Raw genomic sequence first — 21,209 nt, 5'->3', positions numbered from 1 at the left:
GAATGTCTTTTCTGGCAGGGAAACCAAATTGCACACATTATTCCAGATGCAGTTTGATTAATCTCTCTCAGGCTTCTGTACTTTCAAATCTCAACTGACTATGGTACAATTCCTGTTTCAGTTCCTTGCTGCATCTTTCATGCTAGCTGTCTATGATTCCGGTATTTGTATGCAGAGGTTCTTAGAATTCCATTATCTTCCAGTGTCTCACCATTTAAATATACATTTTGCTTTTAGGCGCTCCTTATCAAGATAGGTAATGCCAATTTTATAAATATGGCATTCTATGTGTCATGTTCTTACCCATTAAAGGAACATTAAAATTTGCAGCCTCTTTGTCAGTTCTGTTCAAGCACATCAGGTTCCTTGGCAAAATATTAAAACATATAGGGTTCTTAAGGAGGTTGACAGGGTAAATGCCGAGAGGATCTCCCCTTACGGGAGATCCCAAAGAATGTATGGCATAGCCCCAGAATTGAGCAACCTCAATTTAAGTATGAGATAAGGAGAAATTTCTTCACATCGAGTCACAGAGAAATATTGCATGGATACAGGCCCTTCAGTCCAAATTGTCTGCACCAATCAGACATCCCAATCAGACCACCCATTGTGAGACTTTGGAAAACTGTTCCAAAGACAAATGTGGGGCTAGACAACTTGCATGTGTTTGAAATTGAGATTGATCGAATTTTGATCAATAAAGGAATGAAAGTTTCTTTGGGAAATGGTAGGATGGTGGACACAAGGCGTGTAGCATCAGCTAGGATTCTCTTGAATGGTCGAGCATACTGAAGGGGTCAAATAGGCTACCCTTGCTCCTATTTCTTATGGTCTTCATCTGTCATTAAATGGTCAGCAAACATGGAAGCTTTACGTTCGGTCATGTCATCTAAGCCATAGAAAGCGACTTAAAGCAGTACAGATCCAAGGTACTTTCTTTATCCCTCTTCATACAGCCTGTCAATTCAAATATGCCATCCTTATTTCTTCTCTGATTTCTCCTCATTATCTGATCTCTAATGTGTCACGGGCATTACAACAAGCACATATTTTCTGTCATGACTTCATGTGCAATTCCATGTTGAATCCTTTGTAAAAATCCAAATGCACCATTTCCACTGATTTCTCTTTTGATCCCACTGGTGCCATTTTCAAGGCATTGGAACAAATTCATCAAATGATGTTTTCCTTTCATTGATCCACATTGCCTCTGCTAAGGTAGATCTTTATGTTCCAAGAGTTTTGTTATTATTCTCTGTCAATGTCATGATAATTGGTCTTTTGCTTTAGTTAGTTTTCTCACGAGCTCTTTCCTTGAATATCCAGGTACTTTTCATTTAAGATGTACTGACCTGTTCCTGGATCTAACAAGAAGCAAAAGATCAAAAGTAATTCATCTACTGTATTAGTAAGTACCAATTTAAGGGTGTAGCTCATCAAGTCTGAGTTTTTGTTCAACATTCACCCGAGTAACTTTGCCGTCCTGAGAATCATCATCCTTTCTAGACCCAATATTCTGCGCCAGAACTGGATTTCTTTTAATTTCATGCACCATGAGAACATACAGAAAACTCTTCATTAATATTTCAGCCACATTATTGTGCATCATTATAATCACTTGTCTTACAGCCACAGAACCCATACTTTCTATCAGTAATCCATCTCTTTTCACATAGCTGCTGAATTTTAAAATGTTATAAATTCTCAGGTTTGTTATTTTTTGGAAAAACTAAAATCCTCACATTTAATCTCGTCTGATATTAAACTTTTTCTGCTATCTCCTGTTGGAGCTTACTTTGTGTTCGGTATTACTAGGAATTCTGGGGAAGCTTGGAAATTGATGAGATCTAACTTAAACATGAAGATTATAAATCTTAAATCAGAGCTTTCATTTTTTACAAATTTAACAAGTTTGTGAACGACACAAAGGTTGGTGGAATTGTGGATAGTGATGAAGACCGTCAAAGGTAAGAGCAGGATGTAGATTGGTTAGGGAGTTGGACAGAGAGATGGCAGATGGAGTTCAATCCGGAAAAATGTGTGTCATGCGTTTCAGAAGGTGTCATCTGGTTGGAAAATATACATTAAATGGTAGAACCCTCAAGAATACTGATAGGCAGAGGGTTATGGGTGGACAGGTACACAGGTCACTTCAAGTGTCAATTCAGGTGGAAAAGGTAATCAACAAGGAAAGCAGCGTACTTGCTTTTGTCTGCCAGTGTATTCTGTTTAAAAAATGGCAGGTAATGTTGCAGCTTTATAGAACTTTTGTCAGACTGTATTTGGAATATTGTGTTCGATTCTGATCAGCGGACTACCAGAAGGATGTGATCGCTTTGGAGAGAGTACAGAAAAGATTTATGGGGATGTTGCCTGGTATGGAGGGCATTAGCTATGAGGAGAAGAACTTTGGTTTGTTCTCATCGGAAAAACAGAGGCTGACGGGGCGACCTGGTCAACGTCTACAAGTTTAGAAAGGGCATGGACAAAAAGGACAGTAAGAAGCTTTTTCCCAGGGTGGAAGTGTTAGTTACTAGGGGGCATGCGTTTAAGGTGCGAGGGACAAGGGTTAAAGGTGGCGTACATGGCCAAGTTGTATTTTCCACAGAGGTGGTGTGTGCCTGGAACATGCTGCGAGGGAGGTAGTGCAAGCGGATTATAGTGACTATTAAAAGGTGTCTTGACAAATACATGAATAGGATGGAATTGCAGGAATATGGTCCGCAGAAGGGGAAGGAGTTTTGGTTGTAATGGGCAGAACTTTGGTGCAGGCTTGGAGAACTGAAGGGCCTATCTCTGTGCTGTAATTTTCTTTGGTCTTGTTCGAACAGACTAGGGCAGAGGGTCGCCACTGAGGAGCATTCTGAGAAAGGTCAGTTCAGTCACCACAATTGAAATGAATTGCGAAAGAACCCAGTTTCAGGGATCCGTGAGTCCTACGTATCACATTACTGCCGTATTCCCACCCTTCTCTCATCCTCTAATCGAAAAAAGAGAGAGAGAAAGCTTCCAGGAACTTATCTCCAGAGCTGGCAGCAGTCCGAAGGCTGATAACCAGGAACCAGTGAGGGCCTCAACAGCTTGTGGAGGGAAGATGCACGAGATCACAGAGCGATGTCACAGCTAAACTGGCATGTGATTTGCTGTTTGATGGGTGAGTTTGACTCTCCAATTTTCTATTGTAGGCGAATAACCTGTTGACAATTATATTTATGTATTCTAGTGTGTAATTTTTGGGTTAATTAAAGGGATAACAGGCCAGACCATTGAAGTGGCTGTTCCAGCTGTAATATATGGGCGTTCTTGGAAGCTGATTGCATTGATTTGTAACATATGTGAAAGATGTGCCGTCATTATCTCTAACTCGAGCGCTGGATGATGGAGCTTGAGTGACGTCCGCAGGCAGTGAGGAGCATCCAGGAGAATGAAAGTTATGTGGGTAGCACAAGGTGGTCGTCACCCCACAGTGTATAAGGGTGAAGGAGGATATTGAATGGGTGACCTCACACACAAACATAAAGTGAGGCAGGTAGTGAAAGACTCCCCCAAAGCCATCCAATAGCCAACCAGTACTATGTGCTGAGTTCTCGTGATGGTGATACTGCCTCAGGGAATTGCAGCCAAAGCCAAGCCTGCAACACAGCAGGTTGCTGAACTGCTCAGACGGGTGAGAAAAAGATGGTTAGGACCGTGGTGACCAAAGGTGGAGGGAGCAGTGAACAACAAGATAGTGCGAAGCCTCCTCAGTACAGGGGACAGGCAGGGTACTGCGCGTCAGCAGAGCATTTGGGGAGTGACGGAAGGGAACCAGCGAATTGTGGTCGTAAACCTTGGTACCAACAACAAAGGTACTAAGAAAGATGACGTCCTGAAGGCTGAGTTTAGAGATTTAGGAATCCGATTGAAAGCCAGGACGTCAATGGCAGTAAGCATCAGATTACTACCAGTGCCGCAAGATAGTGTGATTAGGAATTGGCTAATTAGACAGTTTAATATATGGTTGAGGCAGTGATATAAACGGGATAGCTTTTGTTTTTTAGGTAAACTGCAGAATTATCAATTGCATACAGCGTGGCAAAGATTTGTGGCAAAGCTGATTTTTGAGAAATCTTTAAATCTCAACAGATCGCCACGAGTCCAGTTTTAAAGAAAAGTAAGATGGATTAGGAAAGCAAATTAGCTTAGAATATAAATACAAATAGCAAAAGTTTCTCAAAATGTCTAACAGGAAAAACAGAGGCTAAGGTCAGCATTAATCATTTGAAGAATGAGAAAAAAGATTTAATCATGGGAAATGAGAATTGGCTGCAATTCCATGCCAATATTCGATTTTAAGGAGGCTATGGAGGGTGAAGACCTAAAAACGATGATTGTCACTAATGAGGCAATGTTGGGCAAGCGAATGAGGGCCAAAGGTAGGCAAGCCCCCTGGCCTGATGGAGTGCATCGCAGGATAGTATAGAGATGGCAGAGATAATAGCAAATGTGTTTGTGGTAATTTATCTAAATTTGGTGGAATATGCAGGGGTTCCAACAGATTGGAATCTGGCAAACGTGATGCCACTGTTTAAAAAGAATGAGGTAGACAAAAGGCAATAAATTATAGACCAAATAAGTTTAACTTCTGTAGTTGAGAAAATTTTTCAATCCATCATCAAAGAAGGAATGGTGAGATACCTGAACAACAATTGTCCCATTGCACAGATGCAGCATGCGTCCATGAAAGGCACACTGTGATTAATTCACTGAAATTCTTTGAGGACATGATGAGCACAGTGGACAGGCAGAGCCAGTGGGCGTGGTGTATCTGGAATTCCAGAAAGCATTCAACAAAGTAATGCACAAAAGGTTGCCGCATAACGTAAAGGTGTACACTGTTACAGGTAAGTTATTAGCATGTATGGAAGATTGGTTAATGAACAGAAAGCGAAGAACGGCGATAAATCGGCCTTTTTTCAGGTTGGCAATCAGTAGCTACTGGTGTGCCTCATCAATCGGTGTTTGGAGCGCAATTGTTTGCAATTTACACACATGATTTAGCGATGAGGGTTAAGTAGAGTGTGTCAGAATCCGCACAAGAACTTTTCATATATCAGAATATATAAGAAGAATGTAGGTCCATTATATGCAGAGTTAGCAGAATTCATAAGGGGGAGCAGAGAATTGGCAGAGAAGGTAATTGATTAATTTTGTCATTCTTCATTGAGGACGATATAAATAACTCCCGGAATTAGCAATCCAAAATACGACACAGAATGAGGAGTAGAAAAAAATTGTTGTCAGTTTGAAGATCGTAGTGGAAAAATTAAACGGGCTGAAATGGTAAAAACACTCAGGAGCTTAGATTCAAAGTCGCAGACTATTGAGGGAGTTGGCGGTAGTTGCTTGATGCATTTGTGATCACCATCAAAAATTCTCTTGATTCTAGAATTATCCCTACAGATGTCAAAATTATATACCAGTCAACCAATAATTGTTAATGCATTACCATCATATCTGGGTTTACAAATTGACGTAAATTTATTGGGTAATTAACTGTTCTGTTGCACTTACATACTCTTAATCAAATCAAACGACGTGAAATCGGAGCTGAAGTAAGACATTCAGCCCAGTGAATCTGTTGTGTCATTCAATGATATCATGCCTGATCTGAGAATATCCATTGCCACTTTCCTGCATTTTTCTTAACACCTTATTGTTTAACTTATTGTTTCAAAATCTGTCTACCTCAGCCTTTGGTATACTGATTGGCTCAGTCTTTACATCCCACTGTGTAAAAATTCCACAGAGTCACTCCCCTGTGAGAGAAGAAATTCCTCCTAGCCTTTATCTGAGAGATAACAGCCTTCATTCGGAGAGTATGCTCTCTAGTATCCCACAGGAGGAATAAAAAATTTCCCTACCTGCCTTGTCAAGTAGCCTAGGAATCTTGTATGTTTTAATTTAGAAATCTCTCATTTATCTAAATTCCAATGAGAAAAACCCAACCTCCTCATAAGGCAGGCCTTCTGTGCATGGTGTCAGCCTAGTGAAACTTTTCTGGATTGCCTCAATTGCCAGTATGCCTTTCCTTAGATGAAAGGCCCAACACTGTTCATCGTATTCAAGTGTTGTCAGAAGAGAGCCTTGTATACTTTTACTAAAGCCCCTCTATCGTTATACATCTGCCCTTTTGAAATCAAGGTCAACGTTTCTTTTACCTTCAACAATATGCAATGAACTTGAATGATTTTGTTTTGTGATTCAGGAACGAGGACTCCGAAATCGATCAGTTCTGCAATTTTTTTGTAGCCTTTCTCCAATTAAATATTATTCAGGTCTGAAGGCAAAATAGATTTGGTAAAAGAAGCAGTATAATTTCACAGCACTTCAAACTCGTTCAAAAACTAAATTAGAATGCGATGCTTCCTTCTCAGATTGGTATGCACATTGTACGAGAAGCACTGTCCAGTCGATTCATGGCTTCTTAAAGGAATGGCTCCCATTACAGACCTGTCCTGTTTCAGAAAGTTCCTTTTCCGACTGTCAAATGATAATTCTAATTGCGAAATAACTTAAGAATATTTAAAAGGTGATATCTGCATTTTAACCCATGCAGGCAGTATAGTAGATCGTAATGTTACAAAGCTTCAAAATAAAACGTTTACATCTTTTTGCAGATCATATCGATTATTCAAATATAAAATATTATCAAAACATGTATCAACAACATTTATGTCAAGTGAAAAACTGTGCTTCATAAACTACATCGCCACATTTGAAGGAATAGCTAATGATCCTTCGAAGTCGTTTTATCCATCATGTGCTTCTTTGTATTTACGTCTTTTCTCAACAGGATAATGTAACATTTGGATGCAAAAATACAGAAAACGAGTCCATAGCTGGATGCTAAAATCGCGAAGACTTCCACAGCTACAGCATATTTACCAGGGGAGCTAATATACGCTGGAATAAAAGTTGTCCACACAGCGCAAAAGATAAGCATACTAAAGGTGATGTGTTTAGCATCATTGAAATTATTTGGAAGTTGCCGAGCTTAGAAAAGCAACCACAAAACACACACAAGACAGAAATCCAACATAACCCAGTGCACAATAAAAGACTACCGGCGAACCTACGTTGCATTCAAAAACAATTATTCGCTGAAAAAAACACTTTTATTTAAAGGGTAAGGTGGTAATGTTCTTAGCAAGACTGCGCATGTTAAACTTTGCACCAGTGTCAGGACACACACAGACAAACACTGCTGTGAAGGTCCAAGCCACCTCATCGTGTTATTTGCTGGGAATGGCCGCATTAAATGACATCACCACAACTGTTTTACTCAAAACACACGAAATGCAAAGAACAAAAATGACACCAAGTGGTGTGAGACGCAATATACAAGACCAGGTGGAAGGTTCTCTACGGAAAGTCATTGAGCACAGAACACACAGAGTTAATACACAAAGAAAAAAAAGCTCAACTCGGAGTTGTTGGCTTTGACAATTGGAGTATTTCTGTGAACATAAAACAAAACAAGTACACCGATTGTGATGGAGGCTCCGAGAAATGCCAGAATTACCAAAATAATCCCCATCAGATTGCCAAAACCAAGAAACACAATGTCCTTTAATACATTTGTCTCGTCTCCGGTTGGTCCAGTATTTCTGCTCTTGGAATCTAGTTATGAATCAGAAGTTATATTCTGTGTTTACTAACTGATATTCAACATTTGACAATTTTCTTTAAGAAAGAGGGATGCAGGAAATTGCTCTTTAACATTGCAGGTGGCACCATTATTGTAATTATAACTAACATGAAGACGTGCTAATTTAATTTTTGAGAAATTACTCGAATGGGCATTTAAGAAACTAAGATGGATTCGTTTATGGGATGTGGACAAGGCCACAATTTGTTCCTGATCCCTCAATGCGGTTTATTCGGCTATTTCTGAGAATGGGATAAATAAAGACAGCAGATTCGCTTTCTGAAAGAATATTACTGGACCAGACGTGTTGTTATATGAACCGTTAGCGAGCTACCTTTTCACCCAAGACGCTATCGAATTCAAGTTTCATTATCTGACAGAATCGTTCCTGGAACATTAGCCTCGTGCTTTGTGTTTTCATCCTTGTTGCGATATCACGACTGACTCCTTTCTAAATGCAAGTTCTGCTTCACAAGCTTAGCAGCTGTTTTATTCGCCATGTCAGGAAATGAAATAATAAAAGAAGAAATTTTCTCCTTTATTTCGAGAGAAGTGAGACAGAAAAAGAAGGACGTTTTGCAACAGTTAGAAAAACCATTGTTAGACCATATCTGGAGAAATTACATTCAGCTTTGGCTCTGCAGCTTAGTACAGATGGATTGTCTTTGGAAACAGTGCAGCCCATTTCACCAGAAGGCGACGAAAGGAAGCATAGTCGTTCATTGAGGTGTTTGCTTGAAGTAAACTTGCATTTCCTAAAATCTCAAAGCTAAAAGAGGATTTGGTTCATGCTTTGGTTAGATTTAAAGGAAGTAAAGTCAAAGAGTCATGAACCACGGAAACAGGCCATTCGGCCCAACATGTCTACACCAACTGCATTTATTCCATTTACCTGCATTTGGTCCATAGCCTATTGAACATTTCAAGTGCTCCTCCCAAAGTGTCCGAAATGTCGTGAGCGTGCCTGTCTCCACCGCCCTTTCAGGCAAAATGTTTCATTCTCTGCCACCTTCTCGATGAAAGCATTTTTCCCCATCTTTCCTCGTCATGGTAAACTTACGCCTTCTGATTTTAGAACTAGACCCTTCATTAGTTTCTGATCAAGCATGTAGGCCCGAAACGTCAGCTTTTGTGCTCCTAAGATGCTACTTGGCCTGCTGTGTTCATCCAGCTCCACACTTTGTTGCCTGGATATATGGATGGATGGACGTCCAAAAGAAATTCTCTCAGTCCTGGTATATTTACCTGGTGAATGGCAACTCCGATTGTGCCAGAGACAAAGCGCCTGCTTTCTTCCTGGGGTAGAAATTGTTTGGATACCCAAGCCTCGCTTCCTATCCATTGTACACCGGTCACGTTCTGTTGAGCAATCTCACTGAATAAAATGCTCATTTCCTCAGGCACAACGCATGCCACAACAACTTTGGTTGAAGATTTTCCGTACGATATCTCCGATTCGAAGTAGCTTGTCCCTGTGGTAGGTTCTGTGAATAGACTCGGAGAAAGCAATGCAAACGCCCAATCGTTGGACAGTTTCGGTGAAAGCTTACATCCCAAAGTTACCATAATCATCGTCATTCCTAATTGTCCCGATCCATGTCCAACCAAAACGCTTTACTAGATGAGCTAAGGCTCTTGCCTGAAAATAGTCGCTCGGTACCGTTCTGAAAAACGATGGATAATCCTTCCTGTTACTCAGACACGCACGGGTGGAAAAGAAGCTGACCTGTGAACGATTAAAAGTGAAGCATGTCATGTTTGCCTATTTTCACGCTGGTGATTTTTGATTCATTTGCTGAAAATTGTGGAAATAATCAGGCCAGGGTGCCGCAATGAAAATGTGTGTAAATTACGGCAAATCATGAGGAACATTTAGCACTTGAGCATTAAATTTCTTCCTATCGAAACGTTCGGGAAGAAACTGCTTGATGTTTCGAAGGTTCGGAGGAAGCTTAGAAGAAACGTACGAGAGTGATAGTGGAGTGTGTGCTGTTGGGCTTCAGTTGGAAGGAAATTGTAGGTCGACCGGTACTACTCTTTAAGACATTAATGTAATCTCTACTGGAAGGGAAACATCGCCTGGTTTTCGGCAATTGCAGAGGAACAGGATCAATTACATTCGTAGTTTGAAATGCTACAGCTCAATTCATCATTTCTATGTGGAATGGTTCTCTGACTCAAAGATTGGCAATACTTAATATTTTCTTCATTGCCTCCGCTGCTGTTAATGTTGCATTGCATTCAGAATAAAGCTGTGACACAGGGAATAAACCAAGTCACATTCGAGATAGTGGAGTTTTCTTTAAGTGAGGCAAGGAGAATTGAATGCAAAAATACATCACTTGCAATTTTGCCCAACAGAGAACACAAGAAACAACAATCTGAGAAATAGATCGTGTTATTTCATGTTTTATTTATTTGAATTCAAATGTCACTCTTTACCGTGGCGGGATTCGAACCAATGGATTCCATAGAAAAGCGGCTTCGGTTGACCAGCTTAGCGGCAATACCATCAGCCTATCGCATTACCTACCCTATCCGTAGCGCTGCCACCACTGCCGTTACAAAGAATATTAACGTGTAAACTTAATACCATTAAGAAAATACCTCGATTCGTATTTGCATGTATTACTGATAATAAAAAGGAATAAAAGTTAAATACTACGAATGTGGAAATCTGAAATAAACACAGAGGATGTTGCAGAATCTGTGGAGCATCTTCGTTTGTCAACAAGACACATCGGATATGAAACGTTAACTCTGTTTCTCTCCCCATAGGTGCTGCAAGTCGTTCTGAATAAAATGAAACAGTCTGCCTTTTTGTCCATAGTGCCGTTTACTGATCGTTACCGACTGAAATTGGTGATTTATAAGCGAGTCTTACCATGGGAATCCTGAACGGACCAATTAACGTGGCCATTGCTGCAGACTGCGAGGATGCGGCATCACCAATAATGGCAGCGACACTGGAAGACGTCGCACCAGCCAGTTTGGAGGAGGTGACTACACCTCTGTTTAAAAACTGTGAAGTTGTTTTCAGTGTTAAAGATGGAATGGTGTAAGTGTCATCAATTCGGTACCCCAGGGTAGCGTTCGGAAGCAGCCTTGGCTTCTTGTTAATTTCTTCAATGACAAAACTCATCGTCAGCGCGAAGCGCAAACCCCTGGTCCAAAAGCTGTAGAAAAAATATTTTATTTTGCAAGTAGATAAAATTCATACCGATTTAGTGTCATTGAGTCACGGAGATATACAGCACAGAAACAGATTCCTCTGTCCAACTCGTCGCGCCGACCAGATATCCGAAATTAATCTCGAGCCGTTAGCCAGCGTTGCACCCATTCCCCTCCAAACCCTTTCCGTTCATGTGGCCTTCCAGTTGCCTTTTAAATGTTCTAACTGTACCAGCCCCCACCACAGCTTCTGGCAGCTCCTTCCAAACACGCACCACGCTCTGCCTGAACAAGTAGCCTCTTAGGTCCCTTAGAATTAGTTCTCCTCTCACTTTAAACCTGTCCCCTCTAATTCTGGACTACGCCACCCAGGCGAAAAGGACCTTGACTAATCACTATATCCATGCTCCTCATTATTTTATAAACTTCTTTAAGGTCACCCCTCAACCAGCGGCTCTCCAGAGAAATTAGACCCAACTCATTCAGCCACTCGGAAGAACTCAAACCCTCCAACCCTGGCAACATTCTTGTAAATCTTTTTCTCAACTCTTTCTAGTTTCTTGTTTTATATCCATAGCTATGAAAACGTTAACGTTAATTTTGACCAACATATCATAATTGCAAGTCATGTAATATTTTGAGACAGTGCACTCAATAACTTAGTTTCATTCAATCGTGCAAATAAATCTTCTTAAAATTAAAATCCAAGAAAATCAAACACGCGATTGCATCTGCAGAAGCGCTTTCAAAAGGTTATGTTCATTGACAGATTCTCGCAGACATTTTTGACAAGACACAACTCCACACTTGTATCTAAAGTGTTATTACTTCATGTTTTGTTTTAATCCTGAAGAGTATGTGGCTTTACTTCATCATTGACTTCCTTAAATAAAATTGTGGTCAAACGATTCACAGTTAAAATGCTACGTTTATGTTGTTTGACGGATCTTCAGCTGATTTTTTTTCTAGGCCTGGATTTTCGATGTGTGCGCCGCCACCTGTGAGCATTCGTTTTCTTTTTCTTTAGTCATTCTACAATGCATCACCTCTGGCTCTCACTGTCTCCTCTAACAATCAGATCTCTTGAACCTAGGGATAATGATGTCCAATACGTACTTTAGTTCCCACAGACTTGTATTTGCATCGAAAATCCAAGAATTTGACACTGCTCCGATTTCACAGATATTTTGCTGAGCTGACTGCGCTAATTCCCCATCCTGATCATCAGTCCGCTCCGGAAAAGGGCATTACTTGACCAAGTAGGTGACCTCATGCACAGATTTTCCGTTGCAGGTAAGCAACTGTGAACTTTGTTCAGGTTCTTTTCTTTTAATCATAAACGGTTCTGACGGAATACCTTTGATTTGAAACGATTTGAATTGAACTTCGCTAACTGTCTCACTTTTGGCCCTCTGTTTATCTGTCTGTTCCTCACTTTCTAGTTCGTTTCTTTAGCTTTCTCCTCCAGACAATCCAGTTTTGCTGTTATAAAAGTATACTATCCTCTCTGGACTACAAACCGAGGTAATATTCAAAGGATAATAAAATGTGAGGCTGGATGAACACAGCAGGCCAAGCAGCATCTCAGGAGCACAAAAGCTGACGTTTCGGGCCTAGACCCTTCATCAGAGAGGGGGATGGGGGGAGGGAACTGGAATAAATAGGGAGAGAGGGGGAGGCGGACCGAAGATGGAGAGTAAAGAAGATAGGTGGAGAGGGTGTAGGTGGGGAGGTAGGGAGGGGATAGGTCAGTCCAGGGAAGACGGACAGGTCAAGGAGGTGGGATGAGGTTAGTAGGTAGCTGGGGGTGCGGCTTGGGGTGGGAGGAAGGGATGGGTGAGAGGAAGAACCGGTTAGGGAGGCAGAGACAGGTTGGACTGGTTTTGGGATGCAGTGGGTAGAGGGGAAGAGCTGGGCTGGTTGTGTGGTGCAGTGGGGGGAGGGGATGAACTGGGCTGGTTGAGGGATGCAGTGGGGGAAGGGGAGATTTTGAAACTGGTGAAGTCCACATTGATACCATATGGCTGCAGGGTTCCCAGGCGGAATATGAGTTGCTGTTCCTGCAACCTTCGGGTGGCATCATTGTGGCAGTGCAGGAGGCCCATGATGGACATGTCATCAAGAGATGACTGTATCGGCGCCGCCTCTTGCTCCCCAGAGGAGCTCGAACAGTTCATCCACTTCACCAACACCTTCCACCCCAACCTTCAGTTCACCTGGGCCATCTCCAGCACATCCCTCACCTTCCTGGACCTCTCAGTCTCCATCTCAGGCAATCAGCTTGTAACTGATGTCCATTACAAGCCCACCGACTCCCACAGCTACCTAGAATACACCTCCTCCCACCCACCCTCCTGCAAAAATTCCATCCCCTATTCCCAATTCCTCCGCCTCCGCCGCATCTGCTCCCACGATAAGACATTCCACTCCCGCACATCCCAGATGTCCAAGTTCTTTAAGGACCGCAACTTCCCCCCCACGGTGATTGAGAACGCCCTTGACCGTGTCTCCCGCATTTCCCGCGACACATCCCTCACACCCCGCCCCCGCCACAACCGCCCCAAGAGGATCCCCCTCGTTCTCACACACCACCCTACCAACCTCCGGATACAACGCATTATCCTCCGACACTTCCGCCATTTACAATCCGACCCCACCACCCAAGACATTTTTCCATCCCCACCCCTGTCTGCTTTCCGGAGAGACCACTCTCTCCGTGACTCCCTTGTTCGCTCCACACTGCCCTCCAACCCCACCACACCCGGCACCTTCCCCTGCAACCGCAGGAAATGCTACACTTGTCCCCACACCTCCTCCCTCACCCCCATCCCAGGCCCCAAGATGACATTCCACATTAAGCAGAGGTTCACCTGCACATCTGCCAATGTGGTATACTGCATCCACTGTACCCGGTGCGGCTTTCTCTACATTGGGGAAACCAAGCGGAAGCTTGGGGACCGCTTTGCAGAACACCTCCGCTCAGTTCGCAACAAACAACTGCACCTCCCAGTCGCAAACCATTTCCACTCCCCCTCCCATTCTCTTGATGACATGTCCATCATGGGCCTCCTGCACTGCCACAATGATGCCACCCGAAGGTTGCAGGAACAGCAACTCATATTCCGCCTGGGAACCCTGCAGCCATATGGTATCAATGTGGACTTCACCAGTTTCAAAATCTCCCCTTCCCCCACTGCATCCCTCAACCAGCCCAGTTCATCCCCTCCCCCCACTGCACCACACAACCAGCCCAGCTCTTCCCCTCTACCCACTGCATCCCAAAACCAGTCCAACCTGTCTCTGCCTCCCTAACCGGTTCTTCCTCTCACCCATCCCTTCCTCCCACCCCAAGCCGCACCCCCAGCTACCTACTAACCTCATCCCACCTCCTTGACCTGTCCGTCTTCCCTGGACTGACCTATCCCCTCCCTACCTCCCCACCTACACCCTCTCCACCTATCTTCTTTACTCTCCATCTTCGGTCCGCCTCCCCCTCTCTCCCTATTTATTCCAGTTCCCTCCCCCCATCCCCCTCTCTGATGAAGGGTCTAGGCCCGAAACGTCAGCTTTTGTGCTCCTGAGATGCTGCTTGGCCTGCTGTGTTCATCCAGCCTCACATTTTATTATCTTGGAATCTCCAGCATCTGCAGTTCCCATTATCTCTAATATTCAAAGGACTTGGCTTAAAATCCTGTCACGGCAAATGTTGCAATTTGACTTCAATTCATAAAAAATCTGGAGTTAACAGTTTAATGATGATCATGGAACCTTGTTGATTGCCAAAAAATGTCCCATTGACCTACTAATGTCCATCAGGGCAGAAAACTACCGCTACCTGATCTAGTCTACACGTGACTCCAGACACACAGCAATTTGGTTGATTTTGAACTATCCTCTGGGTATTTAGGCGTGGACAATAAATGTTGGTCTCGCCAGCGTCGCCCTCATTCCATGATTGAACATTTTAAAAATGTTACATTCAAAAGACGAAATCCTCACCAACTTATATTATTCCAGATCACTTTAAAACAGTGTTTCTCACACCAATTCATTCTATTTTAGAAATAAAGAGTAGATAATCCATCGATCTCCTGTCCTTCTCTATTCTCACTGTTACAATCCCGAAAGGTTTTAAAAATCACGTTTGGTGCCTTCCAGCTGTAATTTTCATTAAATCCATGGTCACCGCTATTAGCGTTTGGTTCTTATCACATCCTGCACAATTGCATTTGACACATAGACAGTGCTTTGACACATCGCGCAAGAAAAATGATCCCGAAAAACAAACGTGCTCTTGTCTGAAGGTGATATGAAGTCCTTCCGATGTCTGGTCTGCTGAGCGCTTCCACTTTCGTACTTCGGCTGTGTCTTGTTTTTGCTGTAGCTCAGCTTCCAAGACTGATGCACTTGCAGGAAGGACCACTACTAACACATAAAAGCACTGATGCTAATTACACAGACGCCAATACATACATGCGAAACGAATGACAGTAACAATGCAAAAGGTAGTCCATACATACTTGAGTGAATGAGTAGTCAGTCACAAAGGAATTGTGACTGCTTAAGAGCGGAGACTGACTGTACAACTCAAGGTTCATTTAAGTAATAACTTGCCAATTCCTAAGCACTGCCTTTGCATAATGCCTGACACATATTTCATATCTTATTTGTGGGACAATAGCTATATTTATCTCAGTAAATATTTACAATCGAGAGTTGAGTGTCGAGTGTCGTCAGCTGCAATGTGTTCAGTCGCTTCTGGTTTAATGTGGGTGGGACAAAAACATCGAATTCCCCGAGTATTTGTACAATAACAATCTTGAAAGTTGGCCCTAAGATGTTTAGTTTGAAAATAGACATCTAAATCTCTGATAACGAAACATCCGCAAATCTGGGTGCTGTTCGTGTCCATCTGGATTAAGAGATATAACTTCTAACCGCCGAAAACAATGACATCTGCTATACCAATTGCTACAAATGAATCACTGCAACATCGTGCGTATAATTTAATCGAAAATTGCTTCGGTGGGCCGAATAATCTACGGTCTGTCGAGTCTGATTGTAATTCCTTGCAAGTGAACATTTTAACGCGTCAGTTGGGTCTTAAAAACGGCGGAACTAGCGAATCACTACTGAAGCGTTTGGATTTTACAAGCAATTCATTAAGCTTCAAAGCAATGTTCAATATATATCTTAAAATTATAAACACGTAATAACAGCGTCATGAAAATACCTGAACCTACTGTTCATCCAACGATAGGATTTTGCAAAACACTGTAAGAAGACGACATGTATATTATTTTGCACAAGTGGAGCCTTCAATTCTCAACAGATATTCTGCAAAGTATGAAATGGTAGAAAACATCACAACTCTCGGAGACCTTTTACATTTTACCGCTTTTGATTGGTTTTGAAATGAAAAATCCAGACGCTCGACATTCGAGAGCACGGTGAAAGCTCCGTCAGGAACGATATCACCTTCCTTAGTCAAGCCAAGCAAGTCATCAGGCCCCCATTATTCTTCATCAGCACAGAAGCAAGGAGGGATAACGACAAGACAAATGGCAGAACGCAATGCATCTTTAACATTCAACTCGCCTCTCGTTTCATAGAGCAATCAGTTTTGCTCATATGTCCCAATACGTAATGGCAAACCGTCAATCCGCTATCAACAGATTACTGGTGCACTCAAGAAGTCCCAACATGAAACAAGCAATGATTCCAATTTGCCTGGGGTGCACAAATAGCGTGCGAAGGAGCATATTGCAATCGTTTTCATCTTTTCCATCAAGTTCAAACTTAAACAATTGTCAGAACTTTTCAATTGCAACTTTACAAAACGGTACTTGTAAAATTTCCATTTGACTGCACCAGTTAAAAAGATTTTTTGTACTTCTTAAAGAGTCTTTCATGTTCTGAAAATGAACTACACAACAATATTCAAGGAAACGGTATCTTGTAAAAATGCATACAACACTTGCAGAGGTAATCTCTTTAATTGACAATAGCATTCTTCCCCTGCCAAAAAGTGGGCAAATGTAATAATTTTAATTTGAATCTCAGCAATAATAGAAAACGAAAGAAACAAGTGCTGCAAGCGATCTCCGTTTCAATGTCGTCATAGATGAACCCAGTGTCAGCTGCATCTCATTTTCTACATGTTCCTTGATGACTTGATCTTTTCAATCGCAGATTTTAACATATGCAAAAAAAAGCTATTCCAAGACTATATCTTTCTGTGCCTGTCTAAAAAATCATAATAGAAAAGAAAAGTGCAGCATTTGAGCAGTAATTGGTTTGCCCATTATGTTCATAATGCTTTGGGCATTCACCACAGTTTTCAAACTCCAATGCTCAATTCTACTTGACAAGTTCTTGAGAATTTTATATGATTCAGTGAAAATCATCTTGCATTCTTCCTTACTCAAAGAAAGTATGGCCCTGACCTACTCGATCTAACTTCATTAAACAATTGTCTCATCTCAGGAATCAACCCAGTGATCAATCGTTGCATTCCCTCTAAGGTAAATTAATTCTTCTTCAGAAGCAAAGACCAAAACGATAGCTTGTGCTTCAGCTGTTGCATCATCAAGGATCTAAACAACTTTACCAAAACTTTTCTGTGTGTTAGGATGCATCTTCTGAAATCAATATTAACGCGCCCAATTTATTATTCTTAATTACTTGCTGTGCCTGAAGTCAACATTCTGTGATTAGTAGATTCGGAATCGTGGATCCTTTTGAATGCAAACATTTCCCCATCTTACACCACATCAGACAAACCCATTTTGCTCTTTTCCACACGATAGCAGACAATGTCATACTTCTGGCATCACATTTCAACTGCAAGGTTTTGCTTGTGAACTTAATTCTAAACATTTGCTACCATTTTGCGTTTTCCTGGCAACCTAATTTCTGAAATAACTTTTTTCCATCAACAAGCTCAGTTGCACTACTCTCATTTCCCTCACCCAAGGCATTGGCAGTGATGTTAATTAGTCAAGGCCAGGATATTGATTATTACAGATCTCCATCAGTAGAAGCCTGTGGGTGACTATTTCCCTTATTCACGTGGGGCACGGGCATCACTGATGGACAGCATTGATTGCTCATTTCTAGTTACCCATGAGAAGTTGTTGGTGAATTGGTTTCTTGAACCCTGTAGTCCATATTCTCGATATAGGCCCATAATGACATTCAGAGGGAATTCCAGGATTTTGACCCAGTAGAGCTGAGGGAGTAGTGATCTATTTACAAGACTGGATAGTGAGTTTCTTCGAGGGTAAGCTCTGGATGTGGTGGTGCTTCCATGAATCTGCCTTTGTACTTCTCAGTAATAGTGGTCATGGGTTTGGAAGGTGCCGTCTCAGAAGCTTTGGTGAATTCCTGCAGGGCATCTTCTAGATGGTATGCATTGCTGCTCCTGAGGTAACAGTTTGCTGGAGCCTCCTGTTAACCTGATATTATGATTGTGAGACATGCTATCCTCTAAGTTAAATACGATCAGCTAACAACCTCCCAGTTCATTAACTCCTTGGTCGGCAATGGAGAAGACAAGGACCGAGTTACTGGTAACAAAATCAGGATGACAGTTGTGCGCACTGACTTTGTTTAAATCACTTTTGGGGTTTTTTTTCTAGAAAATAAGCAATTATATTGTATTGAATGTAATATTTGTTTTAACGTTAAGCTCCAGACAACATACATTTAAGTAGCTGTACAAACCTTTAGTTTGTTCTCGCTCAATGCAATGTGTTGACTGAGCGTATCGGAATATATGACTGCCAAACAGATTTTTTTATTATTATTCACACGTCACTGGCTGGCCAGCATTTAGTGCCTGCATGCATTTGTTTTTGAGAAGGCGATGATGATTTATCTTCTATAGCCATTGCACTCCACGTGCTAAAGGTAGACGAACAGTTCCCTGATGGAGGGAGTTCTAGAATTTTGAGCCAGTGACAGTAAGCAACAGTGTACATTTCCAGATCAGGATTTTGAATGGCTTGGAGGCAAACATACTGATGCTTACATTGGTACCAATGAAGTAGGCTGCTTTATTCAGTATGGTGTCAATCGTCTTGAGTGTTATTTGGTTGCACCTGTTCAGGCAAATAGGGATATTTCATGGCACTCCTGACAGTGTCTTATAAATTGTGGACAGAATTTGGGGAGTCAGGAGGTAAGTTACTCACCTCCATATTCTAAGCTTCTCACCTGCTCTTGTAGACACTGCATTCATATGGTGAGTCCAAATGAGTTTCTTTTCAATGTTATTTGTAGCATATGATAAATAAAATGATATCTTCAAACCAGATCAAGAAGGTTTAATGAGAGTGACAGCCCTTGGTATTAAGGCCATATTCAACCGAATGTGGCATCAAGAAGCCCGAGCAAAACTGGAATAGATGAGAACTGAGGAAAACTCACCACTGGTTGGAGACATACCTGGTTTACAGCAAAGTGGTTGTGGCGCTTGGAGGAGAGTCATCTCAGCTCTAGGATATCCATTTAGGAGTTCCTCAGCGCAACATCCTAAGCCCAACCATCTTCAGCTGTTTCATCCATAACCTTCCCTCCATCATGTCAACAAGCAATCGAAGGAAAGTGGAACAGTATGTGAGAAAAGGCTGTTTTTCAAGAAGGTGCAACCATTTCAAAGAGGCCTGGATGAGCATAAAGATGGAAGACACACTTGTTGAATGCATCTGAAGTCACTTAAGTTAATAGATTCACTCTTTGGTTTGCATTTGTCTAAGATATTTTCAGCTAATACATTCACTCATTCATTTGCAATTTTACTAAAGTAGATAAAGTTATTTTACTTGTTTTATATCAAAGTGCACATGTCTTCCCTTATTCATATTGATCATACCTTAAAGAACCAGTGAAGGCACTTGAGCAGTAACCCACAGGATGGTGATAATAGAAAAATGGTGATGGTAACACCATTGACTATCAAGGAGAATATTGTCATTGCCTGGCATTTGTGTGGCACAAAAATGTTATTTGCCACTTGTCAGTCTAATCCTGGATATTGTCCAGATCTTGTTGCATATGAACATGACTCCTTCAGTATCAGAGGAGTGGAGAATGGTGCTAAACATTGTGCTACAACCAGTGAGCATTCCCACTTCTGACGTCATGATGGAGGGAAGGTCATGGATGAAACAGCTGAAGATGGTTGGGCTTACACATTGCCCTGAGGAACTCCTAAAGGAATGTCCTAGAGCTGAGATGACTCTCCTCCTAGTGCCACAACCACTTTGCTGTAAACCAGGTATGTCTCCATCGAGTGGTGAGTTTTCCCCAGTTCTCATCTATTCCAGTTTTGCTCGGGCTTCTTGATGCCACATTCAGTTGATTGTGGCCTTTGTACCAAGGGCTGTCACTCTCATTTCACCTCTGGAATTCAGTATTTTTATGCATGTTTGAACGTAAGTTGTAATGAGGTCAGGAGCTTCTTCGGCAGAACCCAAACTAGGTGTTGATCTACAGGTTATTTCTGAGCAGGTACTCCTTAATTGAATTGTTGATGGAATTTCTTTTATAATTTTAGTGATGACCAAGAGTAGGCTGATGTAATGTTCATTGGCTGGGTTGGAATAGTGCTGTTTTTCAGGTGCTGGATATACATGGGCATTTTGTCATATTGTCAGGTAGATGCAAGTTTTGTAACTGTCCAAGAATGGCTTAGCCAGGAGAGCAGCAAGTTCTCGAGCAGAAGTATTCAGTAATTTTGCTGGAATATTGTCAGGGCCCAGATCCTTTGCAGTATCCTGAGCATCCAACATTTCCTGATATCACGTCCAGTAAATCGAATTGACTGAAAACTAGCATCTGTGATGCTAGGGACCACTGGCGAAAGCCGTGATGGGTCATTCACTTGGCACATCCAGCTGAAGGTTACAGCTTATGCTTCAGCCTTATCTTTTATATTGATGTGTTAGGCTCTTGCATCATTGAGGATGACAATGAATCCCCAAGTGAGTTATTTGATTTATCACGACCATTCACAGCCGGATATGCCAGGACTGCAGATCTTAGCTCTGACCAGTTGGTTGTGGGATTGCTTAGGTCTGTCTAGCCCTTTTACTTATGATGCATGACATGCAAGTGATCCCATTTGGTAGCTTCACCTGGTTGACACCTAGGTTTTAGGTCTGCCTGGGCTTTTCCTGTCATTTCCTCCTGCACACTTCATTTGACCAGGCTTGATTCCCTGGCTTGATGGTAATGGCTGAATGGGGGGATTTGTTGTTCCATGAGTTTGCAAATTGTACTGGATTAAAATTCCGCTTCTGTTGATGGCCCACAGCGTTTCATGCATACCCAGTCTTCAGTTGCT

This window comes from Stegostoma tigrinum, chromosome 14 (genome assembly GCF_030684315.1).
Source record: "Stegostoma tigrinum isolate sSteTig4 chromosome 14, sSteTig4.hap1, whole genome shotgun sequence".
In the NCBI taxonomy this organism is placed as follows: Eukaryota; Metazoa; Chordata; class Chondrichthyes; order Orectolobiformes; family Stegostomatidae; genus Stegostoma; species Stegostoma tigrinum.
The sequence above is the reverse complement of the archived record's forward strand: the minus strand, read 5'-3'. Positions refer to the sequence as shown.